The sequence below is a fragment of the Leguminivora glycinivorella genome, chromosome 20, assembly GCF_023078275.1.
Source record: "Leguminivora glycinivorella isolate SPB_JAAS2020 chromosome 20, LegGlyc_1.1, whole genome shotgun sequence".
NCBI classification, from domain to species: Eukaryota; Metazoa; Arthropoda; class Insecta; order Lepidoptera; family Tortricidae; genus Leguminivora; species Leguminivora glycinivorella.
In genome coordinates this window covers 16253062-16275359 of record NC_062990.1, presented here as the reverse complement: position 1 = coordinate 16275359, position 22298 = coordinate 16253062, and the positions used below count along the sequence as shown (strand labels likewise).

Genomic DNA, 22298 nt, shown 5'->3' with positions numbered 1-22298 from the left:
TCGGTGGCGCTTACGTCCCGATCTCAATGTTTTGTAATTTTTTTTTGTTTTGTTATTTTTTTTTTGTGTATCTTTTTCTTTTAATTTATCATAATTAACTTCGCTTCCATCACAGATAAAATTGGTGGTCTTGTTTGCATTTTTGTAGTAAATTACCTGTTGTTTCTGTTTTAAGAACTTATCTCACGCATGTCTATTTCAGAGCTTTTTCACTTTAAAGTGGAAACTATTTTGGCTTGTGAGCTACCTTTAATTTGTAAGACATAATTATTATTAATGCTGTGTGTTTGAAAAAAATATGGATGTTTCATAGAAATGAGCGGCATCATGACAGTAGAAATGTATGAAACAGACAAATATTTATTTATTTTTATTTTTGCAGCTTTGGTCCCATAGTAAATCTTGCTCATTATGACCTCAAAAGTCACTATGCAAAGTTTGAACGGTCCTTTTTATTTCTCCGTGTATGCAGATTAATTTTTCACAAACTCGACAAAAAAGTAAAAATAATCACGAGCAACATAATATAAGTCTAATGAAATAAGTATCCCATCTGTATCTGTATCTATATATGTACCTATCTCCATCTAGATTTGATATAACGACTAAGTCAGGGTACGTAGCCGAATGGCACAAACGCTCACGAAACGAAACGCTCGTAGATATCTATCTCTGTCGCTCTCGCGTATTGGCGTGACAGAGCCAGACTACCTTTCGCGGCGTTTCGTTTTCGTTTCGCGTCGCAGGAATGCCATTCGGCTACGGCACCTGTTCGGAACAAGAAGAGGTTGTGAAATGTATGGGGTCCAATACATTGCACGGCTCTTTTTTTTTCGAACAGACTCTATATTCAAGTTCAGGGGCTGTAAAGTAAATAACCTAACCACAAAATTAAAATTTTGAAAAAAAAAAACCACCGACCGCGACATAGTGGACCGATTTTCATGAAACATGGCTAAGAACACTCCTGACTAACTCAGATTTCAGACAAAAAAACTAAATCTAAATCGGTTCATCCGTTCGATGCCACAGACAGACACACACACAGACAGACAGACAAACAGACAGACAGACAGACGGACAGACAGACAAACAGACAGACACGTCAAACTTATAACTCCCCGTCGTTTTTGCGTCGGGGGTTAAATAAAAAAAACATTCACGAAATCTCGCAATTGAAATAAACACTCGGCGAGAGCGAGGAAATCTGTTAAAAGAGACGTTGTGTCCGCGAACAAAAACAGGTGTTTTGCGAATGTGAGCACTTGATAACGCGACAGGTATGTCGGAGACAAAACGGCACAGCTTAGAACAGCTAGAGGATTAGATTGAGAAAACGCTGGTATATTATGTTACAAAAACAGGTGTTTTGCGAATGTGAGCACTTGATAACGCGACAGGTATGTCGGAGACAAAACGGCACAGCTTAGAACAGCTAGAGGATTAGATTGAGAAAACGCTGGTATATTATGTTACAAAAACAGGTGTTTTGCGAATGTGAGCACTGGATAACGCGACAGGTATGTCGGAGACAAAACGGCACAGCTTAGAACAGCTAGAGGATTAGATTGAGAAAAGGCTGGTACATTATGTTACAAAAACAGGTGTTTTGCGAATGTGAGCACTTAACATAAAAAGGGAGACAAAAAGACACAGCTTAGAACAATTAAAGACCTTTAACGCTGGTTGATAAGGTTTAAATAAATAATTTAATATTATAGGACATTCTCACAGATTGACTAAGCACCACTGTAAGTTCAAGAAGGCTTATATTGCGGGTACTCATCTCATACAGCAACACAATATAGAAATACTTTATACGTAGAAAACATCCATGACTCCGGAACAAATAATGTATACTGAACTCATCTTACAAATAAATGCCCTTACCCTTACCCTTTGCTCTTACCCTATACCTTTTGAAGCCAGGACCGTGACTTGGCAGGTAGGGTCACTACGCGCTAGGCCAGACTGGTCGTCAAACCTTTATTACTGATGTGTAAATATTCAAATAGTCGCTTTATGTTGATATTGATAGACATCGCATAGTATAAACCGTTGTGAAGTATTGGTTGTTATTCTTTTTTACTTCAACTTTTAATGCTTTTTGCTCCGAAATCTGTGCTGATAATTCGACGTCTATTATACGCTTAAGCCCTATGAATGCTGCTAGCTTTCCTCTATCAATCAAACCCATTTTCAATATAAAGAAAAATATGCTGGCTTAGCACGTTCATTTTTACAAGTGGCTCCGCTGTCCTCTATATAAATAAGCTACGTGTCATATGAAATGGAGTTGTAATACAAGCTCACCTGTTAGGAGATATTACTGCCAGATGAATTCAAACGCACGTCGACGTTAGTATTGTATCATGCTACCTGTAATAAGGAATGTAAGGATTGCGTGTAGATATAAAGGGAAGCCTGATTACATACACACAATCACGCCTGTTTCCCTTAGGGCACAGTATAATAAAGAGTACTATCGTACAGTATGGCCACTCCCGCTCCTCGCTGAAAGTGCTGCCCACCCCCTCTCGGTTACCTCACAGTTACCGCTTGTCAAAAACACGAACAGTCGACCTGTCATATTTCACTCATACAAGCATAGTACGCGTTCACCTACACGAGCTTAGACTGTGTGCTAAGAACGCGCCTCTTTCATATATTTGATCGCCAGTGTCCGAGGTGTGCTCAGGGGTAGGCAGAGATCACGGATTTCCATTTACTACGATCCTGACAAACCACTTTCGCTTCACACACTGTCATAAAGTTTCTCACACACGCTCGTCGGTTTCGAGTACTTCTGACCTGGCCTTTTTGCAACATTTTCCCGATTTGATCACGAAAAGTTCGCCTAGGTCTTACACTTCCAACTGACCGTTCCACACTTTTTTCATATACTTTCTTCGTTACTCCCCTCTCATCCATCCTCTCTACATGCCCGAACCACCTTAACACACCCATCTCGATCTTTATCACCACATCTACATCCACTCCACATTTTTTTTTATTGGGGAAAAAAAACAGATACAGACATATTTACAGACAAGTTATAAAATCTTACTTATAGCCTACATCCTAACACAATTCCCACTAGGAGGTATGACAGTAGTTCTAGGGACAGCATTGTGATCGGAACTAATTAACAAACTTATACTAAGACTCACGCCGTGTCTTGCGTGGGCGACGGTCGCGCGACCGTCGCCGTCGCGTCTCATCGCATCATCTACTTCCATATCGATAAGGTTTGATTTCGTATGCGTCACATCGCCGTCGCGCGACCATCGCGCGACCGTCGCCCACGCAAGCCACGGCGTTAGACTTAACCTTATATTTAACAAAGGCGACATAGATTGTTACCAAAGTATTAATACAGTGAACAGACACACACTTTCCCATTTATAATATTAGTATGGATAAGTTAATATTCATGGCGCAGTCGGTAGGACAAAAATAAGTAGGTACAGTCAACATCATGTATAATTAATACATCAGAAATGCTAAATAAATGTAAATATTTTATATAAACGACCTGTCTTCTATAAAATATATACAGGGTGAAATAAAAAGGTGTTCAAACTTTGCAAAGTGACTTATAATATGAGGTCATAATTCATAATGAACAACTTGATGACTTTTTTGACGACCAGTCTGGCGCAGTCGGTAGTGAGTGACCCTGGTTCAAATCCCGGTAAGGGCATTTATTTGGGTGATGAGCATAGATATTTGTTTCTGAGTCATGGATGTTTTCTATGTAGTATGTATATTAAGTATGTATATCGTCGCTTAGCACCCAAAGTACAAGCTTTGCTTAGTTTGGGGCTAAGTAGATCTGTGTAAGGTGTCGCCAATATTTATTTTATTTTATTTTAACTTTTATTATGCGAAATTTTTTTTTACTGTTCCATAGAAATGAGCGGCATCACGACAGTCAAAATGTATGAAACATGCATTTTTTTTTAATTTTCATTATAACCTCAAAAGTCACTATGCAAAGTTTGAATGGTCCTTTTTATTCCAATGTATTTGGCACTTTGTCGCTGACTGGAGGTACTTACACTACATATTCTTCTGTTTTTTTTTTAATACTACGTCGGTGGCAAACAAGTGTACGGCCCGCCTGATGGAAAGCGGTCACCATACCCTATGGACGCCTGCAACTCAAAGAGTGTCACATGCGCGTTGCCACCCCTTTGGAAACTTGTACATTCCCTTTTGCTGTGTTAAATACACAGTAAAAAGGAGTGCACAAGTTCCAAGGAGGGTTCCGGTTGCCGACGAATCAAAGGACAATAGACGGAATAAGTCAGTTCCGTAAGTCCTCCCGTCTTCAGCACACCGCACCCTCGTTGAGTTCTGGCAGCCTTACTCACCGTTTTTTTTGTAATTTATTTTTGTTGTTGTTCTTTGAATTCCTTTAACGCTTAAGATTCCACTTCCCCTTCCCCCTTCCGTATTCTTCCATAATAAACTTAAATCATAACCAATTCTATCAAACAACCAAACGAAAATTCACATTTCCCTAACTCAATAAACTGGTATGTCATCATGACATCACACACCAAAACAATACCTAGATCATTGAGAATTCATTTTGACAGCGATTTCGGGCAAACTGTCAATTTCAATTATATCGGCGGGAGGGGTGCATTTAAAATGGGGCTCAATAACAGATGAATGGTTTGACAGATGGGCCACAGTTGGGTGAACACAGTATGGCAACAGAGACATACAATAAATAGTACATTACGAATATTACGATACAAACACAGCTTCGAGCTACAGGCCGTCTGAGAACAGAACAGTCCCCCGTCGCATGGCACTTTCAAAAAAGAACCCGCGTGTCATCGGCCCTACTTACTTCGAACACTTACCTGCCGATCTTAGGAATGAGCCCTGTGACGAAGCATTTAAGCGCAAATTGAGAAACCTTTTGTTAGATAACCCTCTGTACTCTGTAAATGAGTACATGGAATTGAATTTGTGATAGCATGCATTTGATTACACTGACTTCGGATTTTATTTCATTTGTTAATTTTATTGTGCTTTGTGTATTTCTCTTTATAAATGACGATCCTTATTGGGAGAAATTCATTTTGTTATTTTCAATTTATAATGTAATTTTTGACGATCATGATGAGAAGATAAACATAACTTACACAGCAAAAGGGAGTGTACAAGTTTCTAATGGGGTGGAAACGCGCATGTGACACTGTTTGAGTTGCAAGCGTCCATAGGTAACGGTGACCGCTTTACATCAGGCGGGCTGTATGCTTGTTTGCCACCGACGTAGTATTAAAAAAAAAAACTTTGGCATGTAACAAATTTATAGTGTAATTTTTATCATGAAATAAAGAAATCTAATCTAATCTAATCAAGTGCGGAAAAGAGAAAGTTCGTAACGATTGCCAATAAATTAAATCACAACTGAAGGAAGTGTTTTAAACCGATACTAGTTACGAATTTCCTTTTCGCACGTGTATTGTACAACGTTTTTCTCTACAGATGGGAGCCTGGGGTCTGCTTTGACAACTAATCCTAAGATAGTTTTACGAAAGCTACTGCCATCTAACCTTCCAACCTGATGGTTAACTAGGCCTTATTGGGATTAGTCCGGTTTCCTCACTATGTTTTCCTTCACCAAAAAGCGACTGACGAATCAAATGACACTTCTCACATAAGTTCCGAAAAACTCATTGGTACGAGCCGGGGTTCGAACCCGCAACCTCCAGATTTAATGTCGCACACTCTTACCGCTAGACAACCAGCGTTTCTTAACTTTTTACTAAGATAACATTATTTATTTCGGTATCAAATTGGTGGTAGCAATCTGTAATGACCATCTTTAATGAACCGAGCTAAAGTACCTCTATACTAAATCAGACTTTCAAAACCTAAACTAACAGAATGGAGGAAATTGAGTGAAATACTTCTGCATTAATTGATTTCCATTCATTCGTGAACGAAACGAAGCCATTAGATGTTCCGATGACCGGACGAGTGAACAAGTCGTTCATTCAATAATAATGCCAATGAAATCCCATTTATAATATTAGTATATATATATATATATATATATATATATATATATATATATATATATATATATATATATATATATATATATATATATATATATAATAATTATAAATGGGAAACTGTGTGTGTCTGTTTGTTTGTCCGTCTTTCACGGTGACGTGATTTTTTAAGTGGAGATAGTTGAAGGGATGGAGAGTGACATAGGCTACTTTTTGTCTCTTTCTAACGCGAGCGAAGCCTCGGGCAAAAGCTAGTATTCTATATTGTGATGGTTTATAAGTTTAAAATTGGTTTAGTCTTTCCTGACACAAGTAATGACAAAATTAAAGGACATCTTAAGCAAATTAAGGAAAACTTACTCAAACAAGGTAGGTTATGATTTTAAAATATTTTTCACAGAAGTGACCTGTTGTGCGTTTTCACATTATCCGATCCGATATCGGATGTAGGACCGATATCCCTTATCCACGGTGTTTCCGTTATCACTCAAAACCTCAGACACCCCAACTGATTTTTATTTTTTTAAACTTATCTAGAGTATTCATTTTTTAATATGATGCTTATTTTTTTTTTAAACTGAATGTTTAATTTTCTGTACAGCTCTACTTGATTTTTAACTCTACACTTAATAAAATAATTGCTAGCTACCATCATAAACCTTAAAACTATTTATTTGTGTATGTTACTGCAACGACATAAGGTTTACCAACAGACAGCTATGTCAGTGTAAAGCACTTTAAAGCTTTGTTACAGTAAACTTCAAATTGGACAGGTAATTGCAGTAAGCAAATTTAAACCCAACATTCAAAATTACAAGGTTGTAATTAGGTGCGAGTTCAATTTGTTATGACTTATGACTTATTAGAGGTAAACATTGAAATCAAACTGACAAACAACGTCAAACTCGTAGCAGAAAAAATAATCGTCCAAGTAACCAGCCAGTATTAATACCCCTAAATACTGAAAAAGGTATACAACCTCTAGCAATGCGATATGCACAATATTGTATTACGAATTTGTAGAATGGGCATGTAAAAAATTTATTATAATACAAAAAAAAAAAAAAAAAAATTACCCCCATCAAGATATAGCTCAATCGATTTTACTCTCGATTCTGAACAAACGGTTTTCAGGTTTTTAGTGTGAAAATGAAAAATGAGTGTTAAGTGAAACACGGTGTATTACAGGCGCTATCTTGGAATTTTTCCATTGAAATCCTTCCGACATCCGATATCGGATCGGATAATGTGAAAACGGACTAATACGCTTAAGTAATATACCTACTTCATATTCATTAGTACCACCTCACTGTTTCCAACTCATCATCCTCCTTGCATTATCCCGGCATTAACCACGGCAACACGGAGCGACGAATTGTCGTGATTTTAAGTGGAGATAGTATAAGGGATGGAGAGTAACATATGCTATTTTTGTCTCTTTCTATCGTGAGCGAAGGCAAAAGCTGGTATGTCATATTTTTAATCGAGAAAGTTCTCAAACATTTTTCACATACAGAAATTCAATCAATACAACAATGCATCCAATCAACTTAAAATACTCTCAATTATTGGCGTATAAAATAAATGAAATAAAGCCTTCCATATTTCACTTTCATTTCGACACTTGCCTAAAGAACGTTAACGAACCATACATCAAAATTCAGTTTTTCTCTTGTCCAAATTTTCTTCTATAATAATTGCCCTATATAAAATCTACGCAGCAAAAACAACCTTCCACATTATAAAATACGAGTCAATGTTGTCTGTGTAACCAATCGGGTCATGGAAATAAGTTGCTAATTTTCTTCGAATAACTTCTTATTCTGAAATGCACTTAAAGGGGATGTTTTTATGGTTGGCTTTTTATTGGTTTGTGTTAAAATAGTATGATAGTCATTAGTCATTCAGCCAATCAATCGGTAATGAATCTTAACACGCGAGTTTTCAATTAAAACGAGTCTGTGATTTACCACTTATTATTGCTTTTTTTTATTACTGAAGCGTTGGTGGCCTAGCGGTAAGTGTGACTTTTGATCCGAAGGTTGTAGGTTCGAACCCCGCCTCGTACCAATGACTTTTTCGGAACATAAGTGCGAAATGTCATTTGATACTTGCCAGTCGCTTGCCAGTCGGTGAAGGAAAACATCGTGAGGAAACCGGACTAATCCCAATAAGGCCTAGTTACCCTTCGCTTACGTAAAACTAGTGACTACGCCAAATCTTGGGATTAGTTGTTAAAGCGGATTACAGGCTCCCATGAGCTGTGGCAAATGCCGGAATGACGCAAGGATGGTGGTGAATTGTATTCAGTATTAATTTTCCAAAATATCTAGGTTATTAAAACGTTTTGCAGAAACTCAATCTTATTTCACCCAATATCCGTCCGTTTTCAATTATCTCCCAGCTCTTAAACTTATTAAAACGCGAAAAGCACCAAATCTTACCTAACGAACGAAAAAACTCAATGTCCCCAATATAAATTATGTCGGTGTCAGCTACGCACACTCTTACCCTAATTCAAAAATCACAATTAAAAGTAAACTTTAAACCATATAAACACACAGTTTAAATTCGTTTGACACTTACCCTTGCATTCGAAATGCTGCGTCATTTGAAAAAAGAATATCTAACGGTCATTTCAAAGTTGAATTTCGAACGACGGGTTTACACGCATATCTCTCAAGCGAATTTGAACTGTATTCCTAAGGGAATAAAGTCTAGTTTTGTTTGTGAGGTGATGAGGATGGTTAGGATCATTTATCAAGTAGGATAGGGCCTGTCAGTCCGCTGATATCCTCCCGATATCTGGAGTAAGAAAGGTGATATTTTTCCTTAAACGTGCAGGTTCTTTCATATGATAAAAGACAGGACGTGGTTTTCGAGATTGGGTGTTAGTGCAATGCTCTATTTATTTTTGAATGACTTAAAGGGTATCTTTTCATGTTAACTATTTGTTCATGTTAACCATCGCGAGTGCAGACTTCTGGCCGAAAGGTATGGTTTTTCGGCGGTTCCGGGGCAACCTGCCGAATCCTACTCTGGGGCAAACGACGCAACGGAGCCACGCTGTTACGTCATCGCCCAAATCAATTGTTTAGTTGTAAACTTTTATTGTTTGTTTTATTTTCATGTTCTTACTTACTGTTTTTTTTTATTTAAATTTCATGACGCATTGGATTTATCTGTAATGTCATTGAAATATGTTTTCAAAGAAATAAATAAATAAATAAGTCAAATGTCGTATGAAATGATATAGAAAATAGTCCATAATTAATTAGAAGTTTTGTAAAAATAGATAGGTTTAAGTCGGTCTTCTAGTAGCGACCATTGCCTAGGATTTTTGTAGATAATGTGTAAGTGACTGTCTCAAAATTCACCGATCTCTAGATTACTGGATAATAGGTATTTGTGCTGTTGCTAAATACAAAAATTAGATGGAGTCTTATACTTACTTTTTAGTCAATATCGTTGCAATTCGACATCATCCTTCGTGTGTTACTTAGGTATACCGGCATTTTCCACAGCTCATGGGAACCTTTTGACAACTTTATAATCCCAAGATTTGAAGTAGGCACTAGTTTTTACGAAAGCAACTGCTATCTGACCTTACAACCCGACGGGTAACTAGGCCTTATTGGAGTTAGTCCGGTTTCCTCACGATGTACCTATTCCTTCAGCGAAAAGCGAAAACGTTGAAATTTGACATGTCAGGTCGAATTTTAGACAAAACAAAATCGAATTCAGATCTTAATTTTATTTCAGAATGTGCTTCATGATAGCGATACATCAAATAGTGATAATTTTGAATCCCACTAGTCAGCGGTTACATCGGACGCTGATTTTGAGGTTCTCTTTAATGTTGATTGCGTTTTAATTAGCATTTTAGTGTGATTGGGCTGTAGTGACGGTCGATTGGTGTAACAGTTTAGTAAATTGTTAATTTATTTAATAACGACAGACTGCCGTGGCGACATTGTTATGTGGTGTACCTAAACTTATGTAAATAGATAAAATATGCCAAATAAAAAGCGATCAATACCACTGATCCTGTAGATCACTTTTTTTGTGTATGGGGGTCTATTTCAGTTCATAATTTATTTGTGTAGTTTTACTACTTAAATCAAAAGAAAAGTTAATAAAAAAATCCTTAGTAAGCTAGTAGGTATGCGGAAATCCATGTAAATCAAAAACTTAGCAAAGGAATGTTCTAGTTTTTTATTGACATAATTTTATAGTAAAAACACGTTTAAAATTATCTTTATTTACATGAACATATATACATAATTATATAAGAAACTGAGAGTAAACTTAAAAGCTAGCTAATGTCTAAAATAGGCCCTTGACTTGAGGCATTGTACCAAGGATACTGGCGGCATTTCCTCGTTGTATCCCAATGCAGATACGTTGTGCGAGGAAGTCGCCAGCTCTTCGGTCACCAGTTACCTCAATCAGACGCTTCGCGATTTCTGTGAACAACTTGTTCGCACTGGGACCACATAGAACTAGAGTGAAACACGTGAAAAAAATACGTGATTCGATAATTCGAGAAACCCACTTAGTATCTTGTATGATCACATGTTTTTGTTTTTCTGGTTTAATTATTGTTTTTTCTGGTTTAATTATTGTTGTCGCATATTGTTATGTTTACATACATTTTCGAATTCGACGAAGTTTTAATATAACATAAATAAAAGCAATTAGTGACTTATCTAAATGCGAGCCGGGATCAGTTGCCGCTGCAATTATTGTAGTAATCACAAAACCGCACGTTTTATTTGGATTTATGCATCCTGATTTAATAATTTAAGCCCTGTTTAGATTACTAAACTACTTGCCTATTCTACTGACTAGGTGAGTTCACTGAGCCTGCTTAGCGGCATATTCTTGTGACCTTTTTATCTTTGCCTTTACCTACCTCCTTGTTACAAGTGTACATAGGACTTGATTTTTTCGATTTTTAAATTTCACGTACGTATATCGATGACCGTAGGCTCAAAGGGCGTAAGGGACAAAACACGATTTTTCAGGAGAGCCAAAAACTATTTATTTTTGAGAAAAAAAATCATAACTCTTTTATTTCTTTATGAATTTTGGTGCTTGTTTTTTAATTTTTCATGTATCTTTAAGTTCTTTTTTACTAAATAATAAGTATTACGCTAAGTGGATTAATAAAAGAGATAGATGTACGTTACGCCAAAAAAAATTGAGTTTTTGAAAAGATTTGTACGTTACGCCAAAAACAGCTATATTCAGTTCATGAATATTTAGGCGTATCGGACACAAATACTTGTTTTATGAGAACGATTTGGCGTAAGTCGTACACTATTCTTAACAATAATTTTGTAAAATCTGCGACAAATTTCATGCAAATTGCTATTTCACTGCGTATTTTTTTTATTATTATGTAATAATCAGAGGAAATCATAAGTTTATTTTGGAATTAATCAAATTAAAACTTCGCAATTAAATTACATTGTGCGTTAAAATTGTCGTATATAGCACTGAGTACTGTAGGGCGGATCCATCAATGTATAAAAATACTTTTTTCGAGGTTTTCGTAAACGATGGGTGCGATTTTGATGCCTCTTGTGGAGGCCGTTCTTAGAAAAATAATGAAAAAGTATCAATTATTGGTAAGTGCCTCCACAAAGCTATTTAAAGTAATGAAAAACACATTAAAAAAGTGTTTTGGAACTTACTTATTTAGTACTATATTGGTCATAACTCATAATTGTCATGTATTTAATTGTTTACTCTTTTTCTTAGTTTTTCACTATGTTCAGCGGCAGTTTAATTCCTGTAGCGTTACTATAAATATCGACGAGGGTACATAGCAAAACATACAAAGCAGAGTTATTATATCGTTGATATCTTTTTCGATAGCTTTGTGGAGGCACTTCCCATTATTTAATTTTTTTTTAAATATTTTTTACGTCATTTGCACCCTATAGAGCACCAAATTCGCACCCATCGTTAAAAGATTTCTTAAATTTAGAAAAATGATCCGCCCTGTAACGTACATGAGATTGGGGAGTTACGCCAAAACGCACCAAAAATTTGTTTTAGCTTGGTGGATACGACAAAATGCTCTTTCAAACTTGGTAGAAATGACGATTTTTTTTAGGGCGTATCGGACATTTTTCAAAGGTATCGAGACGTTGAATATACCATTCGATAGAGAAAAAAAATCTGAGTATAACTGCATTCATAACTCATTTTCGCCATTTTGTCCCTTACGCCCTTTGAGCCTACGGTCATCGATATGAGGTTGCTATGAGATAAAATGTGATTTTAGTGTATCACTCCAACTTTAAAAATTGTGTAATATCATTCTCTGACATACGGAAATAATTTAAAATGCTTTTAGTATAAATTATAAGTTTGATAAATTAAAACTGTAAATAAAAATATGTGAATAAAAATATTTTAAAAAAATCTTTTTCAAGCTCATAACTCATACATAGTATGTTCTATGACAAAAATGCGCAGAAACTTTTTTGTAGGAAATTGTGTCTACTTTAGTTCGTACATACAATACTTTTCGATATTAATGTTAGTTTCCATGAAATATGAAAAAAATACATTTTACCCCCCCTAACCCCACCATAACCCCCTCCAACCAGTACTAGGAAGTTTATCTTTATCGTATAAATACGACTAATTAAAATACAATCTAAAAAGCACACATAAAACATATTTTTTTTAATTATTTTTAAAAATATACATTCAAATTTCTGTAAACTTAATTGTCTATTTGACTGAACAGTTTTGTTTTAAATTGTGTATACCTAAAAATTACAACCACTAACTTAGTATTTATCTCCATTTTAACACAAATCAGCATGTCCAACATGAAATGAATCTACCCGTCAATTTGGGTAGATACGGGTAAATACCGGGTAGATAGGTATTTACCGGGTAAATACCTGGGTGGGTAGATTGGGTATTTACCCACGACCCATCTCTACCTGTTTGGAATCTGTGTTGTAGAATAACAGTTACTAAAACCTGAAATACTAACGAAAATCCAAATTATTCTAAAAATACTAGATCACGATACTTCTTGCTTGTTAATTGCGCAGTGTTTTTTACAGCAACTTGACCAAGTAGGTACTATCGTCGTGTAAACGTACTATAGTCTCATGTAAGCACATCATAGTACTAAAATGGTTAAAATGTCCAGATTCATATTGTAACAACCTATTTTAGTATTTATGTCAGTAACCATGGGGTTTGCTGAATAATTAGTTAATTAGGCTTTGTTACTTTTCAACTATGGATTAAAAAAAAACCTAGTTAAATAAATACTGAACCATCGTGCTGCTCACTGTCTAAGTGTTTAGTTACCATCATAACTTAGACAGTCACAGTACAGTTTCAAACAACTGGCCCAAGTACTATCCTCATGTAAACACAGCGTAGCACTAAAACACCCATATGTGTATTGTAGCGTCCTATTTCAGTATTTAGGTTGCATGCGGGTCGCGGTACAATGAGTTGTTTATAGAGTGCAAATATTTCGCGTGATTGGCTCTACTAAATTGGTGTAAATGTGATTTGCATGTATTATGCGGTGTGTGAAATTACACCTTTGTAAAGGCAAAACTATTAAATAAATAAATAAATATTATAGGACATTATTACACAAATTGACTGAGTTCCATGGTAAGCTCATACCTGCAGACAAACTGTAGAAAAAGTTTTGCAGGTATATGTTTTAATAATAAGTCCTATACTGTAATTGATAATAACAATAAATAAAAAAATAAAACGCAAAAGCTTGTGTTGTGGGTACTCGGACAACGATATAATATACAAATAGGTACTTATATAAATAGAAAACATCCATGACTCAGGAACAAATATCACACACAAACAAACACAAATGCCCTTATCGGGATTCGAACCCTGAACCGGGGCTTAGCAGGGTCACTACGCTCTAGGCCAGACCGGTCGTCACTGCTCAAGTTTCATTGTCACTATTTGCAATTAAAGAGTTGAATAAAGTGTATAAAATAATTTTTATTTGTCACTAGCTCTTCCTACCCCGCACAGCTAAACTGTGGAATGAATTGTCGCCTGCGGTATTTCCGGACCGATACGACCTTCAAATCTGCAAGAAAAGAACGTACACCCGTCTTATAGGCCGGCAACGCACCTAAAACACCTCTGGTGTTTCTGGTGTCCATGGGCGGCAGTGATCGCTTACCATCAGGCGACCTGTCTTCTCGTTTGCCTCCTATCCCATAAAAATAATCACACTTAAAAACACAGATTTAAAAAAATGTCACTAAACATGACGAGATAGGCCATGCCGCGCGATTTGTATTGAGTCCGCCTGTCGCAAGGTCCTAAACCCACACAAAGCACCAGCAATTGTAAAGACAATCCACACACACACCTAAAGCACGCACACTTGCAGATGAACGCTCCTATTGCGCAATACACGCGCAACATTTCAATGTCTGTGTACATGCGAACGCCCAGCGAGTCGTGTCAGTGAGCACGCACACAACGATAATGGCGGGAATAGTGCGAGGACACAGTGATATCGATATTTTATCGACTGTCGAAAGACTGTGTCGATAATGCTTCATGAACACTATTCAAATATTCGGAGTCATTAATTCATTATTATTAGAAAATAAAATGTATGGAATATAATTTAATAGTTTAAAGTGATTTATGTGTAGATAACTCTATTATATGGAACAGGTGTCTAAGGTAGGTCAAAAATTGCGAGTATGCGGGGTTAATGAAGACGCCACGAGTATTTTTTGACTCAGTTATATAAACATAGAAGATATAATTGCATACAATACTTTTTCTACGTACATGCACTTATTTTTTTTATAGTTTTCTAGAATAACGTTCATGAATACACACTGTTTATTGGATTTTGACACAAAGTTTGACAGTTACGTACATTACGATACAATTGCGAAAAAAGGAAGTTTGAAACTAGTGCCGATAAATCGACACAAATTACGAATTTCCTTTTCGCACGTGTATCGTACGACGTTTTTCAGTACAGATGGACCTCTGAAGTTCCGACCTGACAAGAAATGAACCACTTTGCGCACTAGAGGTACAAAGCACCATCTGTGCATGAAATAGTACATTACAATACAAGTGCGGGAAAAAGGAAGTTTGAAACGAGTGGCGATAATTTAGACCACGTCCGGAGGGAACGTTTTAAATCGATACAAGTTGAAAGTTTTCTTTTCGCAAGTGTATCATACGACGTTTTTCAGTATAGATGGCCCTCTGAAGTTCCGACCTGACAAGAAATGAACCACTTTGCGCACTGCTGCGGGTAATAACCACCATATTTACTGAAATTAATACATTACGATACAAGTGTGGAAAAAGGAAGTTCGAAACGAGTGGCGATAAAATACGATCAAATGGAGTATCTTAAATCGACACAAGTTACCAATTTCCTTTTCGTACGTGTATCGTATGACATTTTCCAGTACAGATGACCCTCTGAAATTTGGACCTGACAAGAAATAAAACACTGCGCACTAGTGTGGGTACAAAGCACCATCGTTGCTTGAAATAGTACAATACGATACAAGTGTGGAAACAAATCAGGACAAAACTAGTGCCAAAAAATCGACACATGTTACGAATTTCCTTTTCGCACGTGTATCATACGACGCTTTTCAGTACAGATGGACCTCGGGAGTTCCGACCTGACATTCGTACCTATATTATCATGAACCACTTCTCGCACTAGTGCATAAAAAAACACTATCTGTACTTAAATAGTACATTACAATACAAGTGCGGGAAAAAGGAAGTTCGAAACGAGTGGTGATAAATTAAAACACGATCGAAGGGAATGTTTTAAATCGATACAAGTTGCAAATTTTCTTTTCGCACGTGTATCGTACGAGGTGTTTCAGTACAGATTACCCTCTGAAGTTCCGACCTGACAAGAAATGAACCACTTTGGGCACTGGTGCGGGTAATAATCACCATCTTTACTGAAATTAATACATCACGATACAAGTGTGGAAAAAAGAAAGTTCGAAACGAGTGGCGATAAATTAAAACACGACCAAAGGGAGTATTTTAAATCGACACAAGTTATCAATTTCCTTTTCCTACGTGTATCGTACGACGGTTTTCAGTACAGGGGGGCGATTTTTGAATCTCACAAACGGGATTTGTCACTAAAATACCGGTTGAAAACGGTGAATTGCTAACTATTTTCAGTGACAATTTTCTGATTTCGAACGCTTGAGACTCAAAAATCGGTCCCCAGATGGCCCTCTGAAGTTCCGACCTGAATAATGTAACGTGGTGATGGTAATGTACTCCCTGTATAGACACGCAGTACGTTTTCAAATATGTGCCAAAGCCAAAAAGTTCTGTTCTTTATTACCTACTAATTTACTGAAAACCTACATGATGGGATTTATGGGTTGGTGAGTGGTTAAGAAATTATATGGTCAAATCATTGTCATATTATTTATGTTGCGTATTTAACATATACTTTTATTACACATAAAAAAACACATATCAATATTTTAGTCATTACTGCCCAGTAAAATGTAAATATTTGTTCAAAACTTGTCGTTTGGACAATTTTGGTACAGCATTTTTGGTTAAATAATGCAGCCTTACGTTTATGTACCTCTCCATGACAGCCTTGATCAGCATTACCAGATGATTGTCCATTGGTGACTGATCATATTGATGGAAGTCAATTTTTTTGAACATATTCATCCCGATGAAACGAGGTAATGCTTTAGACGTCAGTGCCGCTTTTAAATTTTTCGTCGTCACCGTGATTTTATTCTGAGTGAGGAGAGTAGATTTAATAATTACTTCCATGTTTTTACAAATTATAAAAACATCTGAAGATGGATATATCAAACCACCTTTGTCCTTGAGCTTTGTAAATTTATTTCGTGGATCTTCAACATCATCGGCAAGTAACGCGCTGATACATGTCTCACATTTCAAGGTTTTTATAAGAGCATGAACTACAAATCCCGCTATGTAATTTATAGTTTGCACACTAAATTCTGTCAAATCCTGGACCAGCACATCAACTTCTTCATCAAATACTGCCATCTCATACATTTCCTTTATACTATCACTATCATCATCTTCTTCACGTAACCGAGCATCTACAGTGGAGTTTATATTTTTAACGGCAGACGAACATGTTAATAGTGACACTTTTTCGAGTGCTTTGCAGTTGCCATTTTCCACGTCTTTTAGTTCCGATTTGACCATCAATTTTTTATATATTGCTTGAAATTGGCGCGCTGTAGGGTTTGTATTAAAACCACCATGGCTTCGGATTTGGCCGAAAAGAAGCTCGAGATGGTCTTGGCTGATCTTGTACGTTGCGAAATAGGTCAGTTTTTTTTCATTTTCTACAAGTCGTATATACAGCGCCTTTAGACTGTTTATACACGCCAAAAAGCCAATAAATCCAGTTTTTCTGGATGATTCTACAACTGCTGTTCCATTTAATAGCTTTAAATTCAGCAAATACCTTTCAGCTATTGTTAAAAAATCAAATATTTGAGCTTTGTTGTAAGAACACAAAGGCTTTTTGAAATTCAAGTGAGCCATGTTCCTTGAGTTTAAAACGTCAAATAAATTATTGACAATTTTTAAAAACTTTACTGTGGCATCAACGTTTTCAAATCCAGGGAGCTTCAGCTCAGCACAAAAAATTAATGCGTCGGCTACACTATTGCTGAATAATTGCGACGCTAACCTGACTTTCATTTTCTGGTTTTTAAAAAAGATGTGGTTACGACGCAATTTATTTGCCAGGTGAAATTTTTCGTTTTCTTGAATATTATTCAGTTGTTTTAAATGAGCCCATTTAACTTCCTTTTCAGATTCATCAACAAAGGTGTCATTAGCCTCAAATGCATTCCTAAGTAATTTTAACATATGGCATGGATCTGGGAAAATATAGATCGGGTTGTTGGTTCCAGGGTTCTGAAAATGTGTTTTGAAGTCGTCAAGGTTAAACGAACATCCGAGTTCTTTAGCCATAGACAGATTTGCCGGGCAGCCATCAAAAGTCAAAGATGTTATTTCCACTCCAGTTTCTTGCAATAACTCAATACATTGCGAGGCTAAATTTGCACGTTGTTCCCCCGTGACACCGTCTACTAAAAAATACCCAACAGGTATCTTAAAAGAACCATTGATCGCTGTAACCAAAAACACTAAAGCTTCCTTTGCCTCAGGCAAACAATCACCTTTCTTAGCTGCATTGCAAATGTCGACGTAGCCGTGCATTTGTTTTCCGTCCCACTCTACACGCTGACGAATTGCCATTTCATCGACGACAAGATTACACAATAGTTTGTAATCGGTGTTGGCAACTTTTAACTTAAGGGCTTCGAATGACTCTTTAGTAAAACCTGGGTCACAATCTATCGCTTCATACCACCTTCTTATAGTACGCACGTGTGGCAGGCAAGACTGAAACTTTTGCCTGACGTAGTTATAAGCTTTAGGAGAATAGAAATGGAGAGTGCAGGCAAAAGTTCTCATCTCAGGTGAGTATTTTTCATTTAAATTTTGGTTGGTCGATTGTTGTTTTTCATACCGCTCCAAAAGATCAGTTACTCCCAAATTTTCCAAATGTGTAACTTGATCAGAATTCACTAAATTTTTTTCTCGCAATTCTTTTAAAACATCTTTCAGATCGGAAATTTTTTTGCGATAGCGACTGGTTTGTTTTTGCAGATTCCTTATTTTCCTATTTTTCTGTTGGATCGCTAATTTGTAACTTTCTAATTGAATACGCATCTTGCGCTTGCGCGGTGTTTCATAGAGTTCAGTACTTTTCGTTTTTTTGTCCTAAAATAATGAAAATGTTATCAATGCCAAGTCAATAGCAAAAACTACGATATATTTCTGAATAGAAAACACAAGATGTACTCGTAACGCTTGGTGTGATCGCAGAAGTAATTGCGCTTCCGCTAGCTTCAGAAATCAGCTGGCTGATGAAGCATTCTAGATTTTCGATCCAAGTCATACAACAAAAGAAGATGTATTAAATAGTATAACAGGCCCCGTAGCCGAATGGCATTTCTCCGACGCCAAACGAAAACGAAACGTAGTCCGGCTCTGTCGCGCCAATACGCAAGAGCGATAGGGATAGATATCTACTAGCGTTTCGTTTCGTGAGCGTTTGTGCCATTCGGCTACGCACCCTGTACAATAATGACATTCTCACCAAATCTATTTTCGCTGGGGGGAGGTTCACCGCACTACTACCTATTGTTTTGTTTGATTCGATCTCCATAGGTAAAATCGGTTGGTCGGCATTGGGTGGTTTTATTAAGACTTCTATTGGTACATCTTGAGTTTCTAAATTTATTTCATGGTTTGGAGATGACTGAAAATAAATGATTAAGACAAATTAAGTTTGGTGTACTAGTTGCATTTCAACTCAATTACATATTCTCAATATTTAGTATGTACTCGTAGATAAATTAATATTATTCTCACCGAATCTATAATTGCTGGGGGATTAACCGTACCACTGACTATTGGTTTGTTAAAGTCGATCTCTACAGGCAAAATCGGTTGGTCGACATCAAGTGGCTTTCTTACGGCATCCATGGGTACATCTTTAGTTTCCGAATTCATTTCATGTTTTGGAGATGACTAAAAAGAAACGGCTATGGTAAAGGCAATTGAAGTTGGTGTACTTACCGTAATTTGTGGTGAGTAGTGTTCGCGAGGAGTTGGGTTATGAATGGGGAGAGAACGGACAAATAGGGGAGGGGAGAGGGTTTAGATGGGATTTTAAGACTACTGCTACAGAAATATAGTATTTCATTTTGAGAATCGAGCTATACATAATAACATTAATATGTAACGGAATCCAATAGAAACACGGTGCAAGCCTGTTTGTAATAAGATCATGAAATAAATAAATACCATAATAAACGTTATCAAGGTATAAAAGTCAATTTTGGTCCAACTCCCCACAAATTACGGTATCGTATTTAAAAATAAGACATTTTTAACTTACGTTTGGCTTTTGTGGCAATTTCAGCGTCGGCACTGCCCATTCAAAAAGCCTACGACTTTTTGGACACGGTCGAAATTGATTTTCTGTAAAGTGTATGGAGCATATTGTGCTTGTTTTTAATGGCCACCAAATAGGTCCTCTGCATGTGGCTGCTATCCATTTTTCTTTAATTATGGGATCACTTGGGAATCTATGAATATAAATAAAATGTAACTGTATTAGTTCAGATTACATTCGATCCACGATGTCAAGTTAGTGATCAGTCAAATCGAGTCAGTGATGATCAATCTTATTTTTTTTACTTACAGGTACGGGTAAGTGCCTAATTATCATTAAACAATGATAACTTTTTTACTAACTAGACATTGTGGGGTCTATTGGCTATTTTTTATGATTACATATAAAACCTTTTTAACCCCCGACGCAAAACCGACGGTGTTATAAGGTTGACGTGTCTGTCTCTCTGTGTGTGTGTGTGTGTGTGTGTGTGTGTGTGTGTGTGTGTGTCTGTCTGTCTGTTTGTCTGTCTGTGTGTGTGTGTGTGTCTGTCTGTGGCATCGTAGCTCCCGAACGGATGAACCGATTTTGATTTAGTTTTTCTTGTCTGAAAGCTGAGTAAGTCGGGAGTGTTCTTAGCCATGTTTCATGAAAATCGGTCAACTATGTCGCGGTCGGGGGTTTTTTAAAATTTTAGTTTAGGTTAGTTATTACAAGTAAAAATACTTTTCCTGTCGGCTGAGTATTATAAAAACATAAAAAAGATAGGGATACGAAGACAGCAAGCCTTTTTTCACGACGAGGCATTATTAAAAGTGTCAAAACGCACCTAAAATCAAACATTGCTTAGGCCTTATACAATCTGATCAAAAAGAATAGAAATTAAAAAGCCGGCCAAGGGCGTGTCGAGGGTTCAGTGTTCAGTAGTTTGCCATATTTTTCTCAAAAACTACTGAACCTCTCAAGTTCAAAACAATTTTCCGAGAAATTCTTTATAAAGTTTTACTTTTACGATTTTTTTCATATTTTTTAAATATATGGTTCAAAAGTTAGAGGGGGGGGGCACTCTTTTTTTCCTTTAGGGGTGATTATTTCCGAAAATATTAATATTAACAAAAAACGATCTTAGGAAACCCTTATTTATTTTTAAATAGCTCTCCAACAATATATCACACGTTGGGGTTGGAATGAAAAAAAAAAAATCAGCATATAAAGAGGGGGCTTTACATATGGGGGGGGGGGTACCCTAATTTTTATTTTACCATTTTGTCGGCGTGTTTGGTATACATATTGGTACCAAACTTCAGCATTCGGTCACTAGTGCTAACGGTCACCGATACTATCCGCGGATGGACGGACAGACAGACATGGCGAAACTATAAGGGTTCCTAGTTGACTACGGAACCCTAAAAAGTGGCAGCATTGTAGTGTCATCCCCTTCAAATCAATATGTGTGAGTAAACGGGACGATACTACGATGTTGCCACTTTTTAGGGTCACTGAATTAATTTCAATTAATCTAGTTCAAAAAATTATCTACTTTTCCAGGACACGTGACGCACATTTATATATGTATATTAAGAAATATTTATATTTCATATTATATTGCTCACTTATTAGTTATTATTTATTGAAAAATATTAAATTTAAAACCAATGTTAAAAAAAACGTCAAGTAAATAGAACGGACCGACGCCTGTCAAAACAGAGCGCGTTTTTCCATGTTTTATCACTATTAGGATATAGATATATAAACTAGCATTATGCTAAATAATATAATATTCACTCTAAATTATTTTTAGCATCAACTAATCCTGGGTTGGTTTTATCGATACGTGCACAACTACTGCACATCACTAATATCACTATCCCAGCGGCCATTACGTCACACCGCGTGGCACGGCCCTGGGAAAGTGCCTCACTGAGTGAATCGTTTTGTACACCGTTCATTGCGGCGTAAATACTACACTGTTTACAATAGAATTTTTATGTTCCTTGTAGAGCCGCAATGTATAATGAACGTTTTAAAGCACAAGCAAACGTAAGGTTACATGGTACAACTCGGAGTATTATGTTGAATTCGTGTTTTACGTTAAATAAAAGGAAATAAGTAGTATTTACCTGTGAAATGTTATCCCATCGGCTTGGAAATTATTTTGGTCACTGCGATGTTTACAAGTGATAATAGCACACTTCGGCATTTTCGATTAAACTCGTTTTTCTGCGGTG

At 36.6% G+C, this 22298-nt stretch overlaps 1 protein-coding gene and 1 long non-coding RNA gene across 7 annotated transcripts in view; one reads left to right on the top strand and one right to left on the bottom strand.

The window, feature by feature from the left end:
- LOC125236967 (nephrin-like) overlaps positions 1-22298 on the top strand; it is an 835833-nt gene that overhangs the window by 226169 nt on the left and 587366 nt on the right. The window lies entirely within an intron of this gene.
- Positions 19285-20406, bottom strand: LOC125236972. Its single transcript, XR_007178259.1, has 3 exons — positions 20074-20406; positions 19545-19703; positions 19285-19431 (listed from the first exon to the last, which is right to left on the bottom strand). It is a non-coding gene; the product is annotated as an uncharacterized LOC125236972 (long non-coding RNA).